Source organism: Gossypium hirsutum, chromosome A01, assembly GCF_007990345.1.
Source record: "Gossypium hirsutum isolate 1008001.06 chromosome A01, Gossypium_hirsutum_v2.1, whole genome shotgun sequence".
In the NCBI taxonomy this organism is placed as follows: Eukaryota; Viridiplantae; Streptophyta; class Magnoliopsida; order Malvales; family Malvaceae; genus Gossypium; species Gossypium hirsutum.
In genome coordinates this window covers 19109372-19130926 of record NC_053424.1, presented here as the reverse complement: position 1 = coordinate 19130926, position 21555 = coordinate 19109372, and the positions used below count along the sequence as shown (strand labels likewise).

The 21555-nt window shown below is 36.9% G+C and overlaps 1 non-coding gene across 1 annotated transcript; it reads left to right on the top strand.

Moving 5' to 3' along the window:
• Nucleotides 1-17093: 17093 nt before the first annotated feature.
• LOC121208379 (small nucleolar RNA R71) lies at nucleotides 17094-17200 on the top strand. The gene has a single exon (XR_005903386.1). It is a non-coding gene; the product is annotated as a small nucleolar RNA R71 (small nucleolar RNA).
• The last annotated feature ends 4355 nt before the right edge of the window (nucleotides 17201-21555 follow it).

Genomic DNA, 21555 nt, shown 5'->3' with positions numbered 1-21555 from the left:
TTCGTTGTAAGCTTGAAAATGTCATGCTTCTTTCATGTGAGGTTCCTAGATAAGCATTATAAAAGTCTATGATTAATCTTACTCCTAAAATAATAAAATAAAAATGATCTAAAATTACAATCCTTAAAAAAAAGTTCAATCGTCTTTCTCAAATCCATCTATTCATCCTCTTCTCCTTCCTCATTCCCGCTTCCTTCCTGTTCCTCACTTTCCTGCTCCATTTCTTCTTGCTCAGAATGTATAGGACCAATCATATTCAGGGAATAATTTGGCACTCTCATATAACTTTACCGAGTGTATTTTGAAAAATGGTCTTGATTCTTGCATCTAGTGGATCATCCAGTCTAATTTTTGACTGTTGCATGTGCTAATTTATTGTTATGTTGTTGATCTTCCTTTCCTCTTAGATAAAGTTGGGGTTGACGTCTTCTCTTTCTAGCCTTTTTTCCAATCCTTTATTTGTTTTGCACAAAGCTCCGTGTACTGTGTATAGAGTCTATCACCTATTATGCTTTTGGAAGGCTTCATAGATTATTCCCTTGTTGTCATTAGAATGCCTTTTTTTTGTATAGATCTGTCACTAAGTGAGGAAATAAAATTCCCACTTTCTAAGCATTGATACACTGTTTCTTGTAATGGTATATCCATGTCCCTATGCATACCTGTTTTCTCTGCAAGACAACATAAAGTAAGATTGCTCAAAAGGTATTGGCATTAGACATATTCAAAGCAAGAGAAACTCGAGTGCACACGAATTGTATCCATATTTTTACGATAGCAGACATTATTGCCTTATTAAAGGATGTGGGAATATTAGTACCTGGGTGACACTTCCATTCACCCTTACCTTCTGTTAAGTAATTTTTAACATTATTCATATTTATGTCTTTAAAATATTATAAATCTATTTCTTCCAAAAAATCATTTTCATAAAATGGAACATTATAAAATTCACAAATAAGTCTAGGGGTGATTCTCACATTTTTCCCTCATACCGGTACCGTTTCCCATGTGGTACCTTCTGTCCTTCTTGGCTCTTGGTCCTGAAGAGATCCATAAAATTCTTGAACTATAGGGACCACAATAGGGTCTTTTGGGATTACACAAAAGCGTTCCCATCTATGATATCAAACTAGAGGCCAGATTTCTTAACATAGCATCATTAATGATTCAAACACTCGTCCTTGAATAAATGTTTTTCCCTGAAGTTCTAAAAAGTATTTTTCCATATTCTAACTTCGAAAATTAGAAGGGTTTGTAATCGTTGATGATTCCAGTTTATTAGTTCTTCTAAATTTTTGCAGAGGCATATTTGATATTTCTAATTAGAATAACTAACACAAAACAGGCAATAGTTGATAAAATAGTAAAAATAAGCTAGGAATCCTTAACCTCAATTAGGGTGTGTCGGATTCCTCGTAGAATTGTTTTGACGTAGTCCCGTGAATGCTTTATTTTCATCCCTACACTGAGGAGAATCAGGAAAGAATGGTTTGCAAAATAGAGGAAATAGAATTTTAGTGTTTTAGAAATTTGAAGTTTTTGAAAGGTTTTAGATAGGGTTTTAGGTTGAGTAGTAGTTTTAAGAAAAAAGTAAGGTTAAAAATAAGATAAGAATGAGTTTGGTTTTAAAATTTGGGGGGGGGGTTTAATGTTAAAATCGTGTTAAGATTAGGCTCAAACCAATGATTCGTGCAATTGGGTCGGGTCGACCCTGCAAAAAAATTGCAGCAATGTCATGACACAGGGGTTCTATATCGCGACACCCCTGGCAGGTTACCGATGTCGTGACACACTCTGAAGATTTGAAAACTTGGGTAAACTATCCTTTGTGTCGTAACACAAGATTGTTGTGTCACAAGATGAGATGATTTTCTTGATTTTTTCGATTCTAGAAGAGGTGTCGTAACACAGGGGTACTGTGTTGTCACACAGACTCTGTTTTCTCCCAAAATTTCTATTTTCAAAGCTTCTCGATTTCTAATTACACAAAAATTTAATAAAGATTAAATTCTAAACTACCGTTTAGTTAAAAGTACAAAAATATACATAAAGTTAAAATTCAATTAATAATGTCAAGTTTTTCTAACGGATTCATCCGTCAGCTTAATCAATGTGCCCGTGGATGCTCTTCCTATTTTGTGTCTATCAGTGTTTTTCTAGCACCCATCGTGCCACTCCATCTTCCTCCGCTTGTCCCATTTTTTGAACTTACTTTTTGTACATGCACTGATTATAGAAAACTTTAATGTGATCTGAGTATTTTTTAAGCTCCCCTAACCCGAGTATTTCATATATAGATAAGGGCATTAAATTAATACTGGCTCCTAAATCACTGATAGCCTTTAGACGTACTAATGTCCAACGTGTGACTACTACAACTAAAGATATAGATTTGAGGTGGTGTCTGCAAGTATACGGGTCAGGTTGTAACATAGTTTTACAATGGAGTACGTAAGTACTCTGAGGATCATAGCCGAGGGAGGCGAGTACTAAATTAAAGTTAACCTAAATGCAAATAGAATTAATTAGTGTTTAAATAAATTATACTACGATAAAATATAAAGGAAAGATTTTTAGGGTTTTTATAAATAAATAATGAAAAATTACATGAATAGAAGGGTCTTCGGAAAACTAATTTCTAAACTCAATCAAATGAAGATATAGGTGATTAGCTTTGTAACACCCCAAACCTGACCTAGACGTTATGGCCGAATCTGGAGTGACACATCGAAGTGTTTTTCGAAAATTGATCTTTTCGGTAAAAATCTGTTACTGAATCTAAATCCTTTTATTATTATTTAACAAAAGTTCTCATTAGAACGTTTATTAATTTGTTTGCCTTTGGTATATTACTTCAATTCAAACCGCAGAAGCATTTTGAAAACTTTGTTGTTGAAAGCTTGTGTTCTTTAGAAAACCGTGACTATTTTGAAAACTCGTGTTTTCCTAAACTAGCAGTTTAATATAAGAAATCAAAATCCCAATTAAAACTTAAAACCCACAATCGACCTTATTACATAAACTAAAACCCAAAATGAAATCTAATAGCAAATAAAAGAAATAGAAGCAGTAGTGTGGCCATCTTCGAGTCCCTCGCAGCACCGATCCGCCTAAGGATTACCTGAGCAGTTAAAATAAATAGGTGAGTTTACGAAATCTCAGTGTGTAATCCCAATAACAATCAAATAGTGAATAACACAGTCTGGGCTAAGCCCTATTCAGTATCAATACAGTCTGGGCCTAAGCCCTATTCAGTAGCAGGTGGGCCTAAGCCCAATACAGTAACAATACAGTACAGTGTAATGCAATTATGCATCCCACCCAAATCCAACCAGCACACCACCCGTACCAACCAACACACCATGTGGGGATATAAATCGACCCACCTAGCCAGCACACCAATATCGCAGCTAAGCTGCTAGTAATAATAGTGTAGCATAGCTGCCAGAAACAGTAAATGTGGCAATGCCACCAGTAGTAGTGAATGTAACATAGTCACCAGTACAGTACTTCCTCCATATCGAAATCCCAACCCCATGCAGTATGTCATGTCATGAATATTACGTGTATGCAAAGTCATACTGAGTACAATCATATCAGTCATACGAAGCATAAGGGCATAATAGTCATTTTACTGTACAGGGGTATTATGGTCATTTTACCCTACAGGGGCGTTATGGTCATTTTACCCTACAGGGACATTACAGTTATTTCACTCGATCATTTTACCCTACAGGGCATTACTGTCATTTTACCCTACAGGGGCGTTATGGTCATTTTACCCTACTGGGACATTACAGTTATTTTACTCGATCATTTTACCCTACAGGGCATTACTGTCATTTTACTCTACAGGGGCATTACGGTCATATAACGACCTCTCCGAAGGTCTACAGTCGCCTCGAGCTACACAGACAACCAAAATGATCATATCGATGGAAGTGGGCCTAAGGCCCAATACTTGACCCAAGTGGGCCCACACGCTCGTGTGGCCCATTTAGCTCAAATTTAGATACGGTTATGTGTACACCATAGCCCGATTTATTAATAGTCACTTATCACAGATTTTATCTGTGTGGGCCCACGAGCCCATGGGCCCATACGGCTCATCGAAACCCAAAACAACCTAAGTCATGTGTGCGACATGACAAGTCTAACTACTTTCCACTTAACAGCGAAATTTACCCAAGCGGGCCCACGGGCCTATTGGGCCCATACGGCCAATTTAATCCAGAACCATTCACGGCGGTACGAACGACGTAGCCCAGTCCAAAACTTACCACATAACATACATTTTATCTGTGTGGGCCCACATGGCCCAGTTTGACCCAACGTGGCCCAGAACGGGCTCTGCCATGTACATGACATGACAAGCCCAACCATATTCCACCTAGCAGTTGATTTGACACAAGCGGGCTTAGGGCCCATTGGTCCTATTTAGCCCATTTTGTGGCTCAAGTGGCCCATTACGGCCTAAGCCCATGAATTCGTTCATGGTGGCCTTACTCATCGTACGCCCAAGTTTTGTGAGCTCGATTCGCCACACGCGCGATCGCACGCTCGTGTGGCATTATATGCCTTATTTTCAGCTTTTTGGCATTTTGCCGATCTCCAATCATAGCAGAGTAAACAACACACACATTTTTAGCTTTTGAGCCGGTTATCAAAACCAGTCATATGGTTACACACCTACTTACGAAAACATGCGAAGGATCCGCGAGTACTCCAACCTACATTCATCCCAAACATTCAATCAATCATTCACTTATTAGAGTTCATAGACTCTTAATCCCAAACCATGGCCTGTTCTACTAAATCGTAGTAGACTAAATCCGATCCCAATTTACTTGCCGATAATCTGTGATATCAAAAGATCTTACTAGGTGAGATTGCCTAGAATCAGGACATAAATCTCACAGAGATATAGGGGCATTTGGCCTATGCTCAAATAATAAGAAAGGTAATTCTTTTACCTTAATATAATAATGGAAGAAAGGGGTTTAACGACTTGAGTACTTCTGTACTTCACCACTCCTCAGGAATACCTAAAACCCCACGATCACGTCTTATCGAGAACTCTTGTAGAACTGGAATAGAGAGGGAGAGATGGGACAAGGAATGTTTGGCCAACTCATAACAAGAAAATCAAAATATCGAGAGGAAAGGAGAACATAAAATGGAGAAAAAGATAGGGAGAAAAGAGACTAAAATAGATCAAGAAAATGAAAGGTAAGAAAGGTGAAAGAAGGAGAGTAGTCGACAGAGGTTAAGAGAGGTATTCGGCAATACACATGACTTTACCCAAATGGTCAACTTGACAATGCTAGCAACCAAAATGGAAACTAAAATAAGAGACTACTTTCGGCACTTCAGTTCATAACAAAATCGGCAGAAAAGGAAGGATTCCCCAAAAACAAAAGTGACCAAAACTGAACAAAAGAGAGTGGAAAAACTAGCTTAGCCAAATTTCCACACCCCTAATGCCCATTTCGGCACATTTCCCTCAACTCATCAAATTCCTAACTTTTCTCCACAAAACCCTCCCCAATCTTCTCCCTGAATCTCTCCCCTTATCACTCTACAAATCACTCCAACAACTCCTCCATGAATATTTCAACTTAGAGTTCTAAACCAACTCTAATACTAGCCATCCATGTAGTAAAATAAATATCCATCATAATACTATGGTGACACTCGAACCCCTGACCACATGCACACTCCTAACGCCTCTTTGCTACTTGACCACATGCTTTTTTGTGTCACCTTTTAACCTTAATTAATTAAAAGGCTTACTACCTAACATTTAGGGTTTTATTCACTTAAAACCAAAAATTTTGCTAAAGCCCAAGTTTGAACCTAGGACTTCTCCAACACTTCTCAAGACCCTTAACCACTGAATCAAGCCTTTATTTATGTCACTTCTTGCATAGCAATTATTCACATGCCGACTTTCAAATGCTTCCCAAGCCTAAGGCCTATTTCTTCTAGGCCCAAAATTTGAGGCGTTACAAGCTTGATTTGGTGATCATAACTAATTCCTATTTTGGGTTTTTATTCAGTCAACTAGTAGTTACCCTAGCAGGATGTAACAACCCATTTCTCAGTGATGTTGGGGCCACAGAATCTATGAGTGAATTCATAAATATTATTATTTAATATTTACGAGTCAAATATAGTATTAATAAATTTTAATTTGATAATTTATGTTATTTGAAAGAATACTTAGGTTCAAGTGGTTTGTTTCTAAAGTTAAGTGGTTTTGGAAAATGAGGAATTGAGACCCCGTTTGTACAAACCGAGCCCAAAAATATTTTATTAAATATTTACAGAGTGTTATTAGGGTCATATTAAAATTTGATTAAGAAATTTTAATGTTTCTCCCTGAGTCTTTTAGTTTTAGGGCATCTGTTTGGATATAATCACACTACATGAGGCGCTAACGTTAACTTGTTCTCCTGTTTTTATTTTGCTTCACGTAGACATAATTTCTTTTAAATATTTGGAGCATTTAGGAAATTTTTAATTAAATCAATTAAAGGCAAGTTAACATGTATGGATTTAAATAATTATAGAAAACTTAAAAATCCTGTCTTTGTTTCTCTTTTACACGTGAAAGGAATGATACCCTTGTCAATGTAGGTTCCTTGATTGGTTCGTCCTCTAGCTCAGCTTCCACCTCTGGTTCTGGTTCAGGTTTAGTATCAGTTTCTTAGGGATTTTCTTGAAGATCTTCAAAATCCTTTTTATTCTCCTCATGAACTAGTTTTTCCGGGCTACTCAGTACTTTGCCCAAATGGAGCGCGATTGCTTTCACATGTTAATTCCTATGTCAATTTGTCTTTTGATATCTCCCATCATGCTCATCAATTGTCTCATTAGATCTTCTAGCTTAATCAATGTTTTCATAGTGTTAGTGCACCCAGACTACACCTATTTTACTTTAGCTCTCATTGACTGGATCTCCCTCTCGATCCGATACAAGTGTTGACCATAAACAGTATGGTCATTTGGGTTGGCCCTTTCCTGAGGCTTCTATAAATAAATAGGTTGATAATTAGTATTTTTAATTGCTTGCCCACCATTACATCCTCTTTGATTTTTGCCCATCTCAGGTTTGGGTGATCTCTCCAACAAGGATTGTAAATGTTTGAATAAGGGTTTCCACCCCTATTTCCAACATAGTTGACATCCTTTGTAACACCTCAAACCCGGTGTAGACGTTATGACCGAATCTGATGATGTTACATGGTAGTGCTTTTTGAAAGAAATATGTCGTTGCTAAATCCTCTTTTCTCTTTAACCCTTTTTTATTATCTTATGTTAATTTCAAATCGTGTCATTCATTTTCAAAACATTATCCATTTGCAATTTGATATTCAGTTTTCGAAACATTTTTCATTGCGGAAGCTTTAAAACAGTTTAAGTATTCGTGGTATTTTGATAAAACATTGATTTTCATTTGAAAACCTAAGTTTTACCTAACACTACCAGATTTAAATCATAAAACCGTATAAAATCCAAATTTAAACCAAAAATCCGTAAAGGCCATAATTACAGAAAAATACTCCCAAATAAAAGTAAAATAACAGATAGGTAATAAAGAGTGTAAAAAAAGTCATGTGGCCACCTCTGAGTCCTCCGCTGTACCGACCCACCTAAATCTAGAGATTACCTATACAGATTAAACAGAAGGGGTGAGTTGATGTAAACTCAGTGTGTGATCCCCATAAAAATGAATAGACGACAAACAAATAATTATAGTTTGGGCTTAAGCCCTTTCAGTATTAGTATCAGTCCAGTTTGGGCCTTAGTCCATCGCAGTACCAGTAGCAATAACAAATATGCAGTCTCAAAAATCCTACCCATCCAGCCTCTATACACCATCTCTGTCCAACCCTACACTCCATGTGGGGATATAATCAACCCAGTCATCCTTACACTCCAAGTAGTACCAAATGCGACATTAGATAGTAATTTGCAACTGAGCTGCCCGTAAATTAGGCTCGAGGCCTTTCAGTACACTTCCTCCGAACAATATAAACCCCCAACCCAATGCAATGCAACATACATTTATGACATGCTATAATATGGTAATAGTACTTACAATATCCTTTCAGCGAAACATCATCATGCTCAAAAACATGTAAACGTAAAATTAGTCATACAGTTGTTTCATTCAATTAGGGTCTAGGTACTGACCCTATAGTTGGTTCACAGTCATCTCAGGCGACCCGTGCAACCTTTTCAACAAATCTGTGAAAATGGGCTCACACGACCATGTTGTCTGCCCGTGTGGGCTATACGCCCTTTTGGCCCACATGGCCCAAATTGGCCTTAGCCGTGTGGATCACATGGCCTAGCTTGGAATCCCACACGGCCCAAATTGGCCTTGGCCATGTGAATCACACAGCCTACCTGGCCATCACACACCCATGTTAGGGCACACGACCTACCACACGGGTGACCACACACTCGTGTGGCGTCGACAGTGAGGTTTTCAACTTTCACCAAAACCTCGTTTTCTATGCAATCGAGTACACACCTGGTTTGTTTTGAAGGCTATCGTAACCACCAGCACTCCAGAACCTATAAATCGGTATTCCAAACCCACTTTCAGTGACACTAACGAAACTTGATCGAAACCACAACGAGAAGTTCAACTTTCAACTATGAAATACCTTACCTTCAGTGGATTCAACAATAATTCTCACGGGACCAAGTTTCCGTCAAATGATTTCAAGCCCCCGAAACACCACCTAATTGACAATAACAACCCGCATTAATGACAAAATTAATGAACGAAAACAAACCACCTCACCCAACTTACTGATTCAAACGCAATTGAAAAGAAAGAATCGAGTTGGAGGAAAAATGAATGGGAACAAGAGAAGAAAGCGAGAATTAGTAGCGAAGAAAAGGGAAGAGAAGATTTGGTGAAAAAAAAGTCAAAACTTGAGTAGGGAATTTGGCAGGAGAGAGAAAATAAGAAAAAGAAGACAAAATAAAACTCAACAACTCTCTCTCCCAACCCACTCTTAAAATCACTCAACCCAACTCCCCACTACTCAGAACTCCAACACCACTAAAACTCTTTTAAGAAACCGAGCAAGAATTATCGTCCTTGCCTACGTGGAGAATTGAACACATGACCTCCAGCAAACCAGCATTCCACTTAACCACTAGACCAGCTGACCCATTTTGATGTATATTTATAACCAATCAAATATAAGCCTATTGAACCTAGATAAGGCTTTATTCATCAAAATACCAAAATTTTCCCAAGTCAAGGCTTGAACTTGAGACCTCTCACATACACCTAGAACACTTAACCACTGAAGCAGATACACACTTATGTGTCACAAATTCACAGAAACAAAAATATAAATTTTTGGGCCTTACAACTCTACCCCCTAAAAGAAAATTTTGGCCTCGAAATTTACCTGACCAGAGCAGATGAGGGTACTACTGATGCATCGCATCTTCAAGCTCTTTGATACGTGATATTCGTGATAGGTTTTAAATATTTATAATGAATCGTTCTTGAAACTAACTATTATCACGATGAAGGCAAGTGTACCTATCGAACAGTAGTATAGCTTTAGCAAGACCAGATTATCGAACCTAAAGGAACTAAAAGTACTAGTATCAACTTTTTTTTATAATCTAGCCTAAAAAAATAAAAGGGTTTTATTTATCTAACTAATTAATTAAACTAAGAAATCACAGAAAAGAAATTTGGGGAAAATACTTTTTGGAAAACTCGATTGATTGAGACAATACCTAAGGAAAAATCCACCTAGACTTCACTTGTTATTTGACTCTGAATCAGACGATTTATTCATTTAACTTGTTCTGTAGAGATCCCTAAGTTATCTTATTATCTCTCTCGAGACTAACAATGTCTAACCCTAGATTGAATAATTGAAATTTCTTTCTAATTAACGCCCTAGGGTTGCATTAACTTGATCTATGGATCCCCTTATTAGGTTCACCCTAATCCGGCAAAATCTTGTCACCCTATCTCTAGGCGCGCAATCAACTCCGCTTAATTATGACAAATTTACTCTTAGACAATGTCTATTCCTCCTCTGAATAAAAGCTTAACTTGAATCAATATCCTGGAATATCAAAACAAGAATTAAGAATAGATAATTAAGAACAAGTCAAATATTTATCATACAATTCAGATAATAATAACAAGATTCACCTTAGGTTTCATTCCCCTTAGGTATTTAGGGATTTTAGTTCATACTAATGAAAGAAAACATCTCAAAAGAATAAAAATAACAAAACATAAGAAAACTCAAAACTCCTGAGGGAATTTGAAGGGAGATCTTCAGTCTTGATGGTGAATCCGGCTTCTGAGATGGATAGATAGGCTTTCCTTGAGCAATTCCTTGCTTCCTCCTGTGCGTCCCCCCTCTTCTCCTCTTCTAGGGTGTATTTATAGGCTTTAGAATGCCTAAGAGCCATCAAAAGTGGCCTTTTCTAAATAAGACTCTACTTGAGCTCGACAGGGACACACCGGTGTGCGATTACATCAGGCCGAGGTCAAGCTTGTTAAATAGGCACGGGCGTGAGGTCTACTCGTGTGAGTCGTGCTTCGATTCTGCCAAACTGACACGACCATGTGGTCTTCCCGTGTGAGGAAGTCCAGGCCGTGTTGATTTCGTACGTTGTCTCATTTTCTCCGTTTTTGGTCCGTTTCTCGTTCTTTTCACTCTCCTATGCTCACCTAAGTATAAAACATGAAATTAAGGCATTAGGAGTATCGAATGCACCAAATTTAAGGAAAAATCATCCATAAAATGTGCTAAGCATGGGATAGAAATATGTATAAATTACGGTTTATCAAATACCCCCACACTTAAGCATTTTCTTGTTCTTAAGCAAAATCCTCAACTCATAATCAAAATAAATTCTTCTCAACTTATAATTTCTATCGATAATATCTCAAAATAATCCATAGGTAATCATACATTGAAAATTCAACTGAAAGAACATCAAAGTTTCAAACATTCCAAGTTGAGCATTTTATCATGAAAACATAGGTGTCGCCCCTCATCTAAGTAATTACCTTTGATTCAAAATATCACAAAATTTTACATCCTCACTAAAGATTCACTCAAATCACTCGAGGTGTTTAAGGACAATAAATGAAGCACTCAATAGTCAATAATGAAAAGTCATTACCATAGGTTGCATGAAAATCAAATCTCCACCACTATAAATTGAGATGAAACATCAATCAAAATGTCTTTAGAGGGTTGTAATGTGGCTTTGGTTAGAGGTTATGGTCACAAGCTAATAGGAAGGGTTAGAATCGAGATTGAATTGAAAAATTACCTAACTAGAAAAATGACTAGTCATCAATTGCATACAACAGAGCTTTTTTTCAAAAAATGGAATTTAACTTCTTTAGCTCAGAAGATCACTACTACTAATATGTATATATATACATATATACATATATATATGTATATATGTATACATGTATCTCCACCACTATAAATTGAGATGAAACATCAATCAAAATGTCTTTAGAGGGTTGTAATGTGGCTTTGGTTAGAGGTTATGGTCACAAGCTAATAGGAAGGGTTAGAATCGAGATTGAATTGAAAAATTACCTAACTAGAAAAATGACTAGTCATCAATTGCATACAACAGAGCTTTTTTTCAAAAAATGGAATTTAACTTCTTTAGCTCAGAAGATCACTACTACTAATATGTATATATATATATGTATATATATATTTTTTAAGAACAAGTCAAATTACAAAATAGAATAAAACATAGCTAAGCAACTATTCCAATTCAAATCTCGACAAAAATAGGGATTAAATTAATTTAGGAGATTTCAACAATAATGAATTATGGGTTAATATTGAGGGTAAATTAATGAATGAGTTGTTAGGCTCAAGGGGGTTCACTAAGGGTTAATTGTGAAAGTAGGCTTTTATGGAGTGAGTGGGTTAAACCTAAGTGCCTTTATCATTTTAACATATCAAATCAAATGGTGTGGTCTTGACATGCATAATCAAGCAAGTTCTAGAATAACAATTCAATACTGACGCACTCATAATGAAAGTGAGCATGAAAGAAATAATAGATGCTCTAAAGGTTCAAGATCTCACAAAAATTATGGTTTTTTTATTTTTAAACTTGTGAATTCCAACTCAAAATAATAACTAAACTTAGGGAAACAACCTAAAAAATTTTAATTCTTCAAAAATAAACTTGTCATGCTTGATTCTCTAATGTCTTAAAGTTTAAACAATTAATGTATAAATGCCTATGTTTTAATTCAAGACATATCAATAAAAATCATAAATTAATTAAAATTCATTCTAATAGTGATATGAGTAATTCATGTGAGAATAAGACAATATTCAGGGGTTTCTAATGGTGATATAAAAGACCCCCCACACTTAAGATGTACATTGCCCTCAATGTACAAAGATAGATATTCGAAAAAGACAAATATATAATCATAAGATAGGGAGAGAAGTGAAACTTCCTGAATAATGAATGAATTCCTCGAACTGGAGTTTTGGAGAATAATCGGCGTGAGAGTGGAGGAGAATACTTCGGTGGTGTTAGAGGTTCATTAGTCCATAAGTCCTGCTCCAAAAGAATGTTATATCTAGTGGTAGATATGGTCGTGGTCAAACAGGACATGGCAGTCGTGGAGAACCTTTCCCGATGGAGTTTTTAGTTCCTATGTGTTGATGAGCTTGAGGAGCTCTTTATAACTGTGACAAAATCAAGAACTTTTTTAGGAAATATAATAAAGCATAAGTACTTGTAATGGAATAGCCGAAATTGATAATTGTAAAATAAAAATTATAAAATCTAATAGAAATAAGCTTAAAGAAAAAATAAAAAGTAGTCTTTAAAATAGAATAAAAATAAAAGCATAAAATAATAAATAAAAGTTTTTAAACATCTTCATCGCTAGGTGGTTCGTGAGGTGGGGGTGGCGATGAGATGTGGAAGTGCTGACAAATCTGCTGTAAAGTAGTATCAATGTTATTGAAGCGCTGAAAATACTGTTGCTCGAATCGGGTAAGGCACTCAGAGATGTCAGCATATGAAGTCGCCGCATGAACTGGACGAGAGGGTGGTGGTGGCTAAGATGGTGGGTCCTCATGACGTGGAGGGACATCATCAGTAATGTCCTCAGGGTCTCCTTCCTCGGCTGATTGGGCAAGGTGATACTGAGGAGGGTGGGTTCCTTGGAGCCTCTCGACCATCCTCATACTAAGCATGCTTGAGATGCCTTTTGGGGACACCTGGCCAATAAGAGTAAAGGAGGATGATTGGGCTACTGTGTTGAGGAGCCCGAAGTGCCGTGCCAGTCGAGTCACATAGTGGCCAATGGAGATGACCCCCCTTCGATGCCGTTCCATCTAGTGGCGAATGGCATGGGCAATAAAGTAGGCGAGGTCGAGTGCCCGTTCACCATGCTCCATAGAAAGTAGGCGTCGTGAGTGTTGACAACGCTGGTGCTCCATAAAAAGTAGACGTCGTGAGTGTTAACGATGCTGGTGCTCTCTCGACGTCCTGTCCAAGTGTGTGCCAAGATGGCGTGTAGGTACCTCAATGAGGGAGAGAGAACTAATGCCTTGGAGTGGATCGGGTCGTAGGTGGCTGAACCGGGGACCAAAGCGTACCAGCACTTTGAGGGAGAGTAATGGATATGGCGACGGAGAGTGTCGAGGTCATTCTCATCCATGAACTCCTTTGTTTACTGGCCCAAAGCTATACCGAACTCGGGCACACTCAACTAGTAGACTAAACCACCGAGATGGAACTAGATTGTTCTAGGCTCATCAAAGTTGGTCATGACGTCTTGAACATGGAATGTCGAGCAAACTTCAAGTATGAGCTCAAGGTACGTCGACTCGATGATCGCAAAGAAGAAGTCCCATGGATCAATTGTCAAGAGTGCTCGTACATCGTCAGCCAATTGGAATAGTTCCTCCTGATTGCCGGGTGGAAATTAGAGGTACGGATGGTAAATTTTTGTGGTAGGCCCTGAGGAAGACGCCCCTTTCTGCTTTTTCGAAGCGGTAACGATAGTTTTCTTGCCATGTGAGCTTGACATGGTATGCCTAGAAGAAAAACAAAGAATATAACATAACTAACTAACTTAAGAAGTAATCATGAATTTAGTTAAACTGACCATTCCAACCAACAATACTCAACAGTTTAATCTAAATGATAGAAGTTTATATAGCAATTGACATAATAAAAGCATGATTATTTTCAACATAAAATGACTGAACTAGACTCTTGTAGGAACACACGGAAAGAATGAATGTATCAGAAAGCATTGACTAAGCATGACTATAGTGAGAACTATGAATATAAATAAAAAATCTGCCAAATAAAACCATAAGAATCATAAAATTAGTAAAAGGGATGAAGAAAATAGAGAGAAAAGAGTAAACAAACGTTAAAAAGATAAGAATGGGTGTCGAAAATAGAGTTGGAGGCGGTGCACGGGCGTGGCAGGGAGGCCGTGTGGACTTGCAGTGGCTAGGGTTAGGGATTTTGGGTGAAGAAGATGATGAATAGTGAAGAGTATTTATAGATTTTGGGACACACAGCCAGGGGACACGCCCGTGTTCCCCAATTTTTGCCCATGTGATTCCTGAATTTTGAATTTGGACGCGTCTGACATTTAGCCCACGCCCATGTTCTTTGGGCGTATGGGTGCACACGACTGTGTCTGCCTTCGTTCGCTTCTCCCACGCCCGTGTATGTAGGCCCATGCCCGTGTTAATCTGACAGCTTCGACCATGGGTTCTAGACACGGGCGTAGTGAATGCCCGTGCTATTTTCTCAGATTCAACCATGGTTCTACGACATGGGCGTGTCGCATGCTCGTGTTGTTTTGGCAGATTCACCCAAGGTCTTAACGCACGGCCGTGGCGACTTATCGCATCCCGTGTTGGGGAAAATTTCGCCCTGTTTTCACAAGGCCTAAGGCACGCCCGTGTGCCTGGCCGTATGTGCTTTAGAAAGCCTGTGTTCCATGAGTCAGTTAGTATGTTAGATGTTAAAACTAAAATTTAAAGAAATTAATATTGTCAGTGCTCGGGTTACCTCCCGAGAAGTGCTTATTTATAGTCTAAGCTCGACTTACCTTTCTAGTGAATGGTCATGGTGGTTCGAGGAGTTTATACTCCTCATTCCTGCTATGAATCCCATCAAAATAAGGTTTTAGGCGGGTATTGTTTACCTTAAAGGTGTCGAATTTGGGATGACTTACCCCGACTGTACCAAATGGGAAAATGCTAAGTGCCGCAAGAGGAATTTCTTCATTCGGTTTGGTAGTGTCAATGTGAGGATTTGCGGCATCTAATGAAACTTTATCTCCAACCTTAAGTTGATTTGGTGAGGCATTGAGCTCGTTCTAGCATAGTTTTGGTTTATCGTGTTTTCTCGATTTAAATGTCAGCCATTCATCTAACCCCTCGATTCGTAACCTTCTTTCTTCATGGGTAGATTCTTTGTTGTGGATTGAACATGGTTGATGTGTGTCCTTCGAACTTATTTCCTGCAAAATAGGTTACACTGTATGATCAGTCTTAGTAGAACAATTTGTACAATCACCTTCAATTTTCGATGTGTTGTTCAGGTTGCGAGCTTGAAGGCTGATTGTTTCGTCTCCTACACGAAGTGTGAGTTCACTTGTGCCAACGTCAATAATTGTTCTGGCAGTTGCTAAAAAAGGCCTTCCCAAAATTAAAGGAACATTACTGTCCTCTTCTATGTTTAAAACAACAAAATCAACTGGGAATATAAATTTTTCAATTTTAATGAGTACGTCTTCAATAATACCCCTAGGAAATCTGACAGTTTTATAAGCTAATTGAATGCTCATCCTAGTTTGTTTGGGTTTCCCTAGACCTAGTTGCTTAAACAATTTGTAAGGCATAACATTGATACTAGCCCTTAGATCAGCCAATGCATTATTAACATCTAAACTACCAATTAAACAAAGAATCATAAAACTCCCTGGATCTTTTAGTTTGTTAGGTAGCTTATTTTGAAGAATGGCTGAGCAAACCGCGTTCAGCTCCACATGCGACCTTTCATCTAACTTTTGTTTATTTGCTAGAAGCTCCTTTAAAAATTTGACTGCATTCGGCATCTGCAAAAGTGCTTCAATAAACGGTAGGTTAATATATAGCTTCTTTAAAAGTTTAAGGAATTTACCAAATTGTTCGTCTGAGCGGTCTTTCCTTGTCGCATTGGGGTATGGCACACGAGGTTTATATTTTGTACTTACCGATTTTTGTTCGTTTTGGCCTACCTCATTCTTACTTTTGCTTACCACCGGTTCTGGCCTTGGTTTTGCCACTAACCCTTCCTTATCATGCTTGGCAGGCTACCTTGTGGTCATTCGAAAATCAACTTGGTGAGCTGTCCAATCTGAGTTTCGAGCCCTTGGATTGATGCTTGTTGATTTTTGAGTGTTGTCTCAGTATTCTAAAAATGAGTCTCTGACACCGAGATGAATTTGGTTAGCATCTCCTCAAGGCTCATCTTTTTCTCCTGCTGGTATGGTGGTTGCTGAAAGCCTGGTGGGGGTGATGGTTTCTAATTTCCTTGGCCTCCCCATGAAAAATTTGGATGATTCTTCCAACCTGCATTGTAAGTATTGCTATAAAGATTTTTTTTGAGATCGAGGATTATTACCCATGTAATTTAACTGCTCGTTCTCCATGTTGTGGCCATAAGGTGGGTATTCTGAATTGCTCGATCCACCTCCATTTGCTTCGCACTGCATTACTGGGTGAACCTGTGAAGAACTAAGAAAACCATCAATTTTCTTATTCAAGAGTTCTACCTAATTAGAGAGCATTGTGACCGAATCGACGTTATAAACACCGGCTATTTTGTTTGGCTTTGTTTTCATGACTTGCCACTGATATTTATTCAGTGTCATCTCCTCTATAAATTCATAGGCATCTTCAGGTGTTTAGTTATTGATGGTTCCTCCAGTAGCTGCGTCAATCATTTGTCGAGTTGAAAGATTCAAGCCATTATGAAAAGTTTGAACCTGTAGCCAGAGTGGTAACCAATGGTGAGGACATCTTTGCAAAAGGTCCTTATATCTCTCTCATACATCGTAGAGTGTTTCTAAATCCATCTGCATAAAAGAAGAGATATTATTACGTAATTTATCCATTTTAGCCGACGGAAAATATTTTAGTAAAAACTTTTTGGTTATTTGTTCCCAAGTAGTGATTGACCCTTGTGGTAACGAATTCAACCACTGTTTAGCTTTGTTTCTCAAAGAAAAAGGGAATAACCGAAGGCGAATGGCGTCATCAGAAACACCATTAATTTTAAATGTATCGCATAGTTCCAAAACATTTGCCAAGAGAGCGTTGGGATCTTCGTCCTGCAAACCATCAAACTGAACAAATTGTTGTATCATTTGAATTGTGTTAGGTTTCAGTTCAAAAGTACTTGCAGCTACAATAGGTCTAACTATGCTCGATTTAGTTCCTATTAAAGAAGGTTTAGCATAATCATACATAGTGCACGGCGCAGGATTTTGATTAATAGCAATCGCAGGAGGTAATAGATTTTCTTGGTTTTCAGCCATCTCTTCGGTGGTGGTTGAAGTATCTTCCTCTTGCTCTTCTGTGTAACGTAAGCTTCGCCTTATTTCTCTTCGGTTTCTGCAAACTGGACGATCGATCTTACTATCAAAAAGTAAAGGTCCTAACGGGCTTCTTCTAGTCATAAACTATAAGAACCTGCCAGAAAAAGGGAAAAAGAAGAATAAGTAATAAAAATTGGAACAAAATTTAAATTGCAGTAAAAGTAAATGGCTAAAGTAATAAAAATCGAATGTTCCTAATATCTTAGTTCCTCGGCAACAGCGCTAAAAACTTGATACGCGATATTCGTGACAGGTTTTAAATATTTATAATAAATCGTTCTTGAAACTAACTATTATCACGATGAAGGAAAGTGTACCTATCGAACAGTACTATAGCTTTAGCAAGACCAGATTATCGAACCCAAATGAACTAAAAGTACTAGTATCAACTTCTTTTTTATTATCTAGCCTAAAAAAAATAAAAGGGTTTTGTTTATCTAACTAATTAATTAAACTAAGAAATCACAGAAAAGAAATTTGGGGAAAATACTCTTGGAAAAACTCGATTAATTGAGACAATACCTAAGGAAAGATCCACCTAGACTTAACTTATTATTTGACTCTGAATCGGACGATTTATTCATTCAACTTGTTCCGTAGAGATCCCTAAGTTATATTATTATCTCTTTCGAGACTAACAACATCTAACCCTAGATTGAATAATTGAAATCTCTTTCTAATTAACGCCCTAGGGTTGCATTAACTCGATCTATGGATCCCCTTATTAGGTTTCACCCTAATCTGGCAAAATCTTGTCACCCTATCTCTAGGCGCGCAATCAACTCCGCTTAATTATGACAAATTTACTCTTAGACAAGTCTATTCTTCCTCTGAATAAGAACTTAACTTGAATCAATATCCTAGAATATCAAAACAAGAATTAAGAACACATAATTAAGAACAAGTCAAATATTTATCATACAATTCAGATAATAATAACAAGATCCGCCTTAGGTTTCATTCCCCTTAGGTATTTAGGGGTTTTAGTTCATACTATTGAAAGAAAACATCTCAAAAGAATAAAAATAACAAAACATAAGAAAACTCAAAACTCCTGAGGAAATTTGAAGGGAGATCTTCAGTCTTGATGGTGAATCTGGCTTCTGAGATGGATCAATCGGCTTTCCTTGAGCAATTCCTTGCTTCCTCCTGTGCGCCACTCCTCTTCTCCTCTTCTAGGGTGTATTTATAGGCTTTGGAATGCCTAAGAGCCCTCAAAAGTGGCCTTTTCCGAATAGGACTCTGCTTGGGCTCGACAGGGACACACCCGTGTGACATGCCCATGTGCGATTACTTCAGGCCGTGGTCAAGCCTGTTAAATAGGCACGGGCGTGTGGTCTACCCGTGTGAGTCATGCTTCGATTCTGCCAAATTGACACGGTCGTATGGTCTGCCCGTGTGAGGAAGTCCAGCCGTGTTGATTTCATACGTTGGCCCATTTTCTCCGTTTTTGGCCCGTTTCTCGTTCCTTTCACTCTCCTATGCTCACCTAAGTATAAAACATGAAATTAAGGCATTAGGAGCATCGAATTCACCAAATTTAAGGAAAAATCATTCATAAAATGTGCTAAGCATGGGATAAAAATATGTATAAATTACGGTCTATCACTCCCACATGGCCTCCTCAGAACTATTATTATGCCAAAGAACCTTAACTATGGGATGGATTTTCTTCTTAGAACCTTTACATCTAGTCCCAATATCTAAACTGGCTCCTCCTCGAAAGTCAGATCTAGCCTAACCTCAATCTCCTCCACTAGAACAATATGCGTGGGATCAGAGCAGTAAGACCTCAAGATCGAGACATAGATTACGTCATAAATCCGATCCAACTCTGGAGGTAGCTCCAACTGGTAAGCAATCGGTCCTACTCATTTCAATATGCTATAGTGTAATACCCTGAAAATTTTTACAGTAAGATATTATCCTTGATATAGTAAAATAAGGAAATAAAGTGACAAAAAGGGAAATTTTGAGTTATGTCAATATTGAGAAGTATATTATGATATATTAATTCAAGAAAGGACTAAATTGTAAAAGTGAGAAAAGTTTTATTGCACAAGAGTAAATACTTAAAATTTGAGGGGTTAAAGTGTAAATATGAAAATGTTGAAGGACCAATAGTGTAAATATTTTAAGAGTGGAATGATCTAGAAACTAAGGAAAATGGATGAATTAGGACCAAATTGAATAGGTGAAGAACTATAAGGGACTAAATTGTAATTTTACCAAATTAAATGATGACTCAAGGATGGAATTTTAAAAGAAAATAAAGGGCAAAATGGTCAATTGGAAGAGAGAGAAATCTAGAAAGTAATGATGATGTTGATGATATTTTATGATTATTTAATTAGATATATATTATTTTAATGAGATATTTTATTATTTTATTATTATTTCATTATTATTTTATTATTAATTATTTAGTATAAAAAGAAGGAAAGATGAAGAATTTTCATCATCTTTCCATGCATGCAACCAACGCTAGAAGAGAAGGAAAAGAAAGAAATTTTATTTTCTTTACAATTTGGTCCTTTAACCAAAAATTCACCATTTTCACCTAGAAATCAAAAGAATTTCCATAGCTACTAAGAGAGAAAAATGTTAAGGAGACCATAGGGAGTTAGAATATCAAGTTGGATTCAAGAAATAGAAGCTGGAGGAGAGAGAAATTCAAGTTAAAGATTAGTATCAATAGAACAAGGTAGGTATATCAAGATCTTAATATGTTTTTAAGTTTGTTATTATTGACAAAGCATGGAAATAATGTTATAGTAGAGTTTTCTTACATAAGGTCCTATGTTCTTGATATGTTAGTGAAGAGAAAATAAGAGAAAGTGATGAGAAATGATGTAGAAAAAGAAAATAAGGGTGTTATAACATGGTAATTAATATCTTGTACTAAAATAGTTTTGGACAGCAGCAGTAGTCTAGCTTTGAAAATCATCAAAAATTGTAGAAATCTAATTATAGGATGAATAAAATATGAAATTAAAGCTTATTAAGTATAGTTTCTTATAGAAGAAATTATGTAAGCAATAGAATTGTAAATCATGAGATATGATGAATTTTGAGAGATAGGGTCAGAATGATCTCGGGTTCCCCTATTCTGACTTTGTAAAATCATAAAAAAATTGGATAAAAATAATTAAGGGCTTAAATTTATATTTTTATAATCCTGAATGAGTCTATCTTCAATAAAAACAAACGATAACATCATTCGAATTCTGTACGAGGAGATAATTAATTTTTAGTGAAGAAGGGCCAGAACTGTCAGACAGCAGAACAGGGGTAAATTTAAAGAATAAACTGTACTTATTGGCTAAACCAAAAATTCTGAAAATTTTATGGTAAGAATATATATGAGTCTAGTTTTATGAAAAATTATCGGATCTTATTTTGGAGTTCTATAGCTCCAGATATAAATAATTTAGTGACTATGATGCAGATAGACAGCTTGAATATTCATAAAAGTAAATAATAAAAATTATAGATAATGTTACTTACAAGTCTGTTATCTACATTAAGGATGTCGAATGGAGAGGACGAGGAGGAAAAATATGTATGAATATTCAGCTAGCATGGCTAATTTGTATATTTTAGGCTCAGAGACTAAATTGAATAAAAGTAAAACTTTATGGGAAATTTTGTAAAAATGTCAGAAATGACCAAATTGCATGAAATGGATTATTTTATTATTTAAATTAAAAAATTGAATGAAATTATTAATTTAGTTCAAGAATGGGGGAAAACATGTTTTAGGGATTAAATTGAAAAGTGTTTAAATTATGGAAAATTCTGATATTTTATAGAATTCATGAACTGTTATCTATACATATGAGAATAATAGCTGGAAATAAGGATTA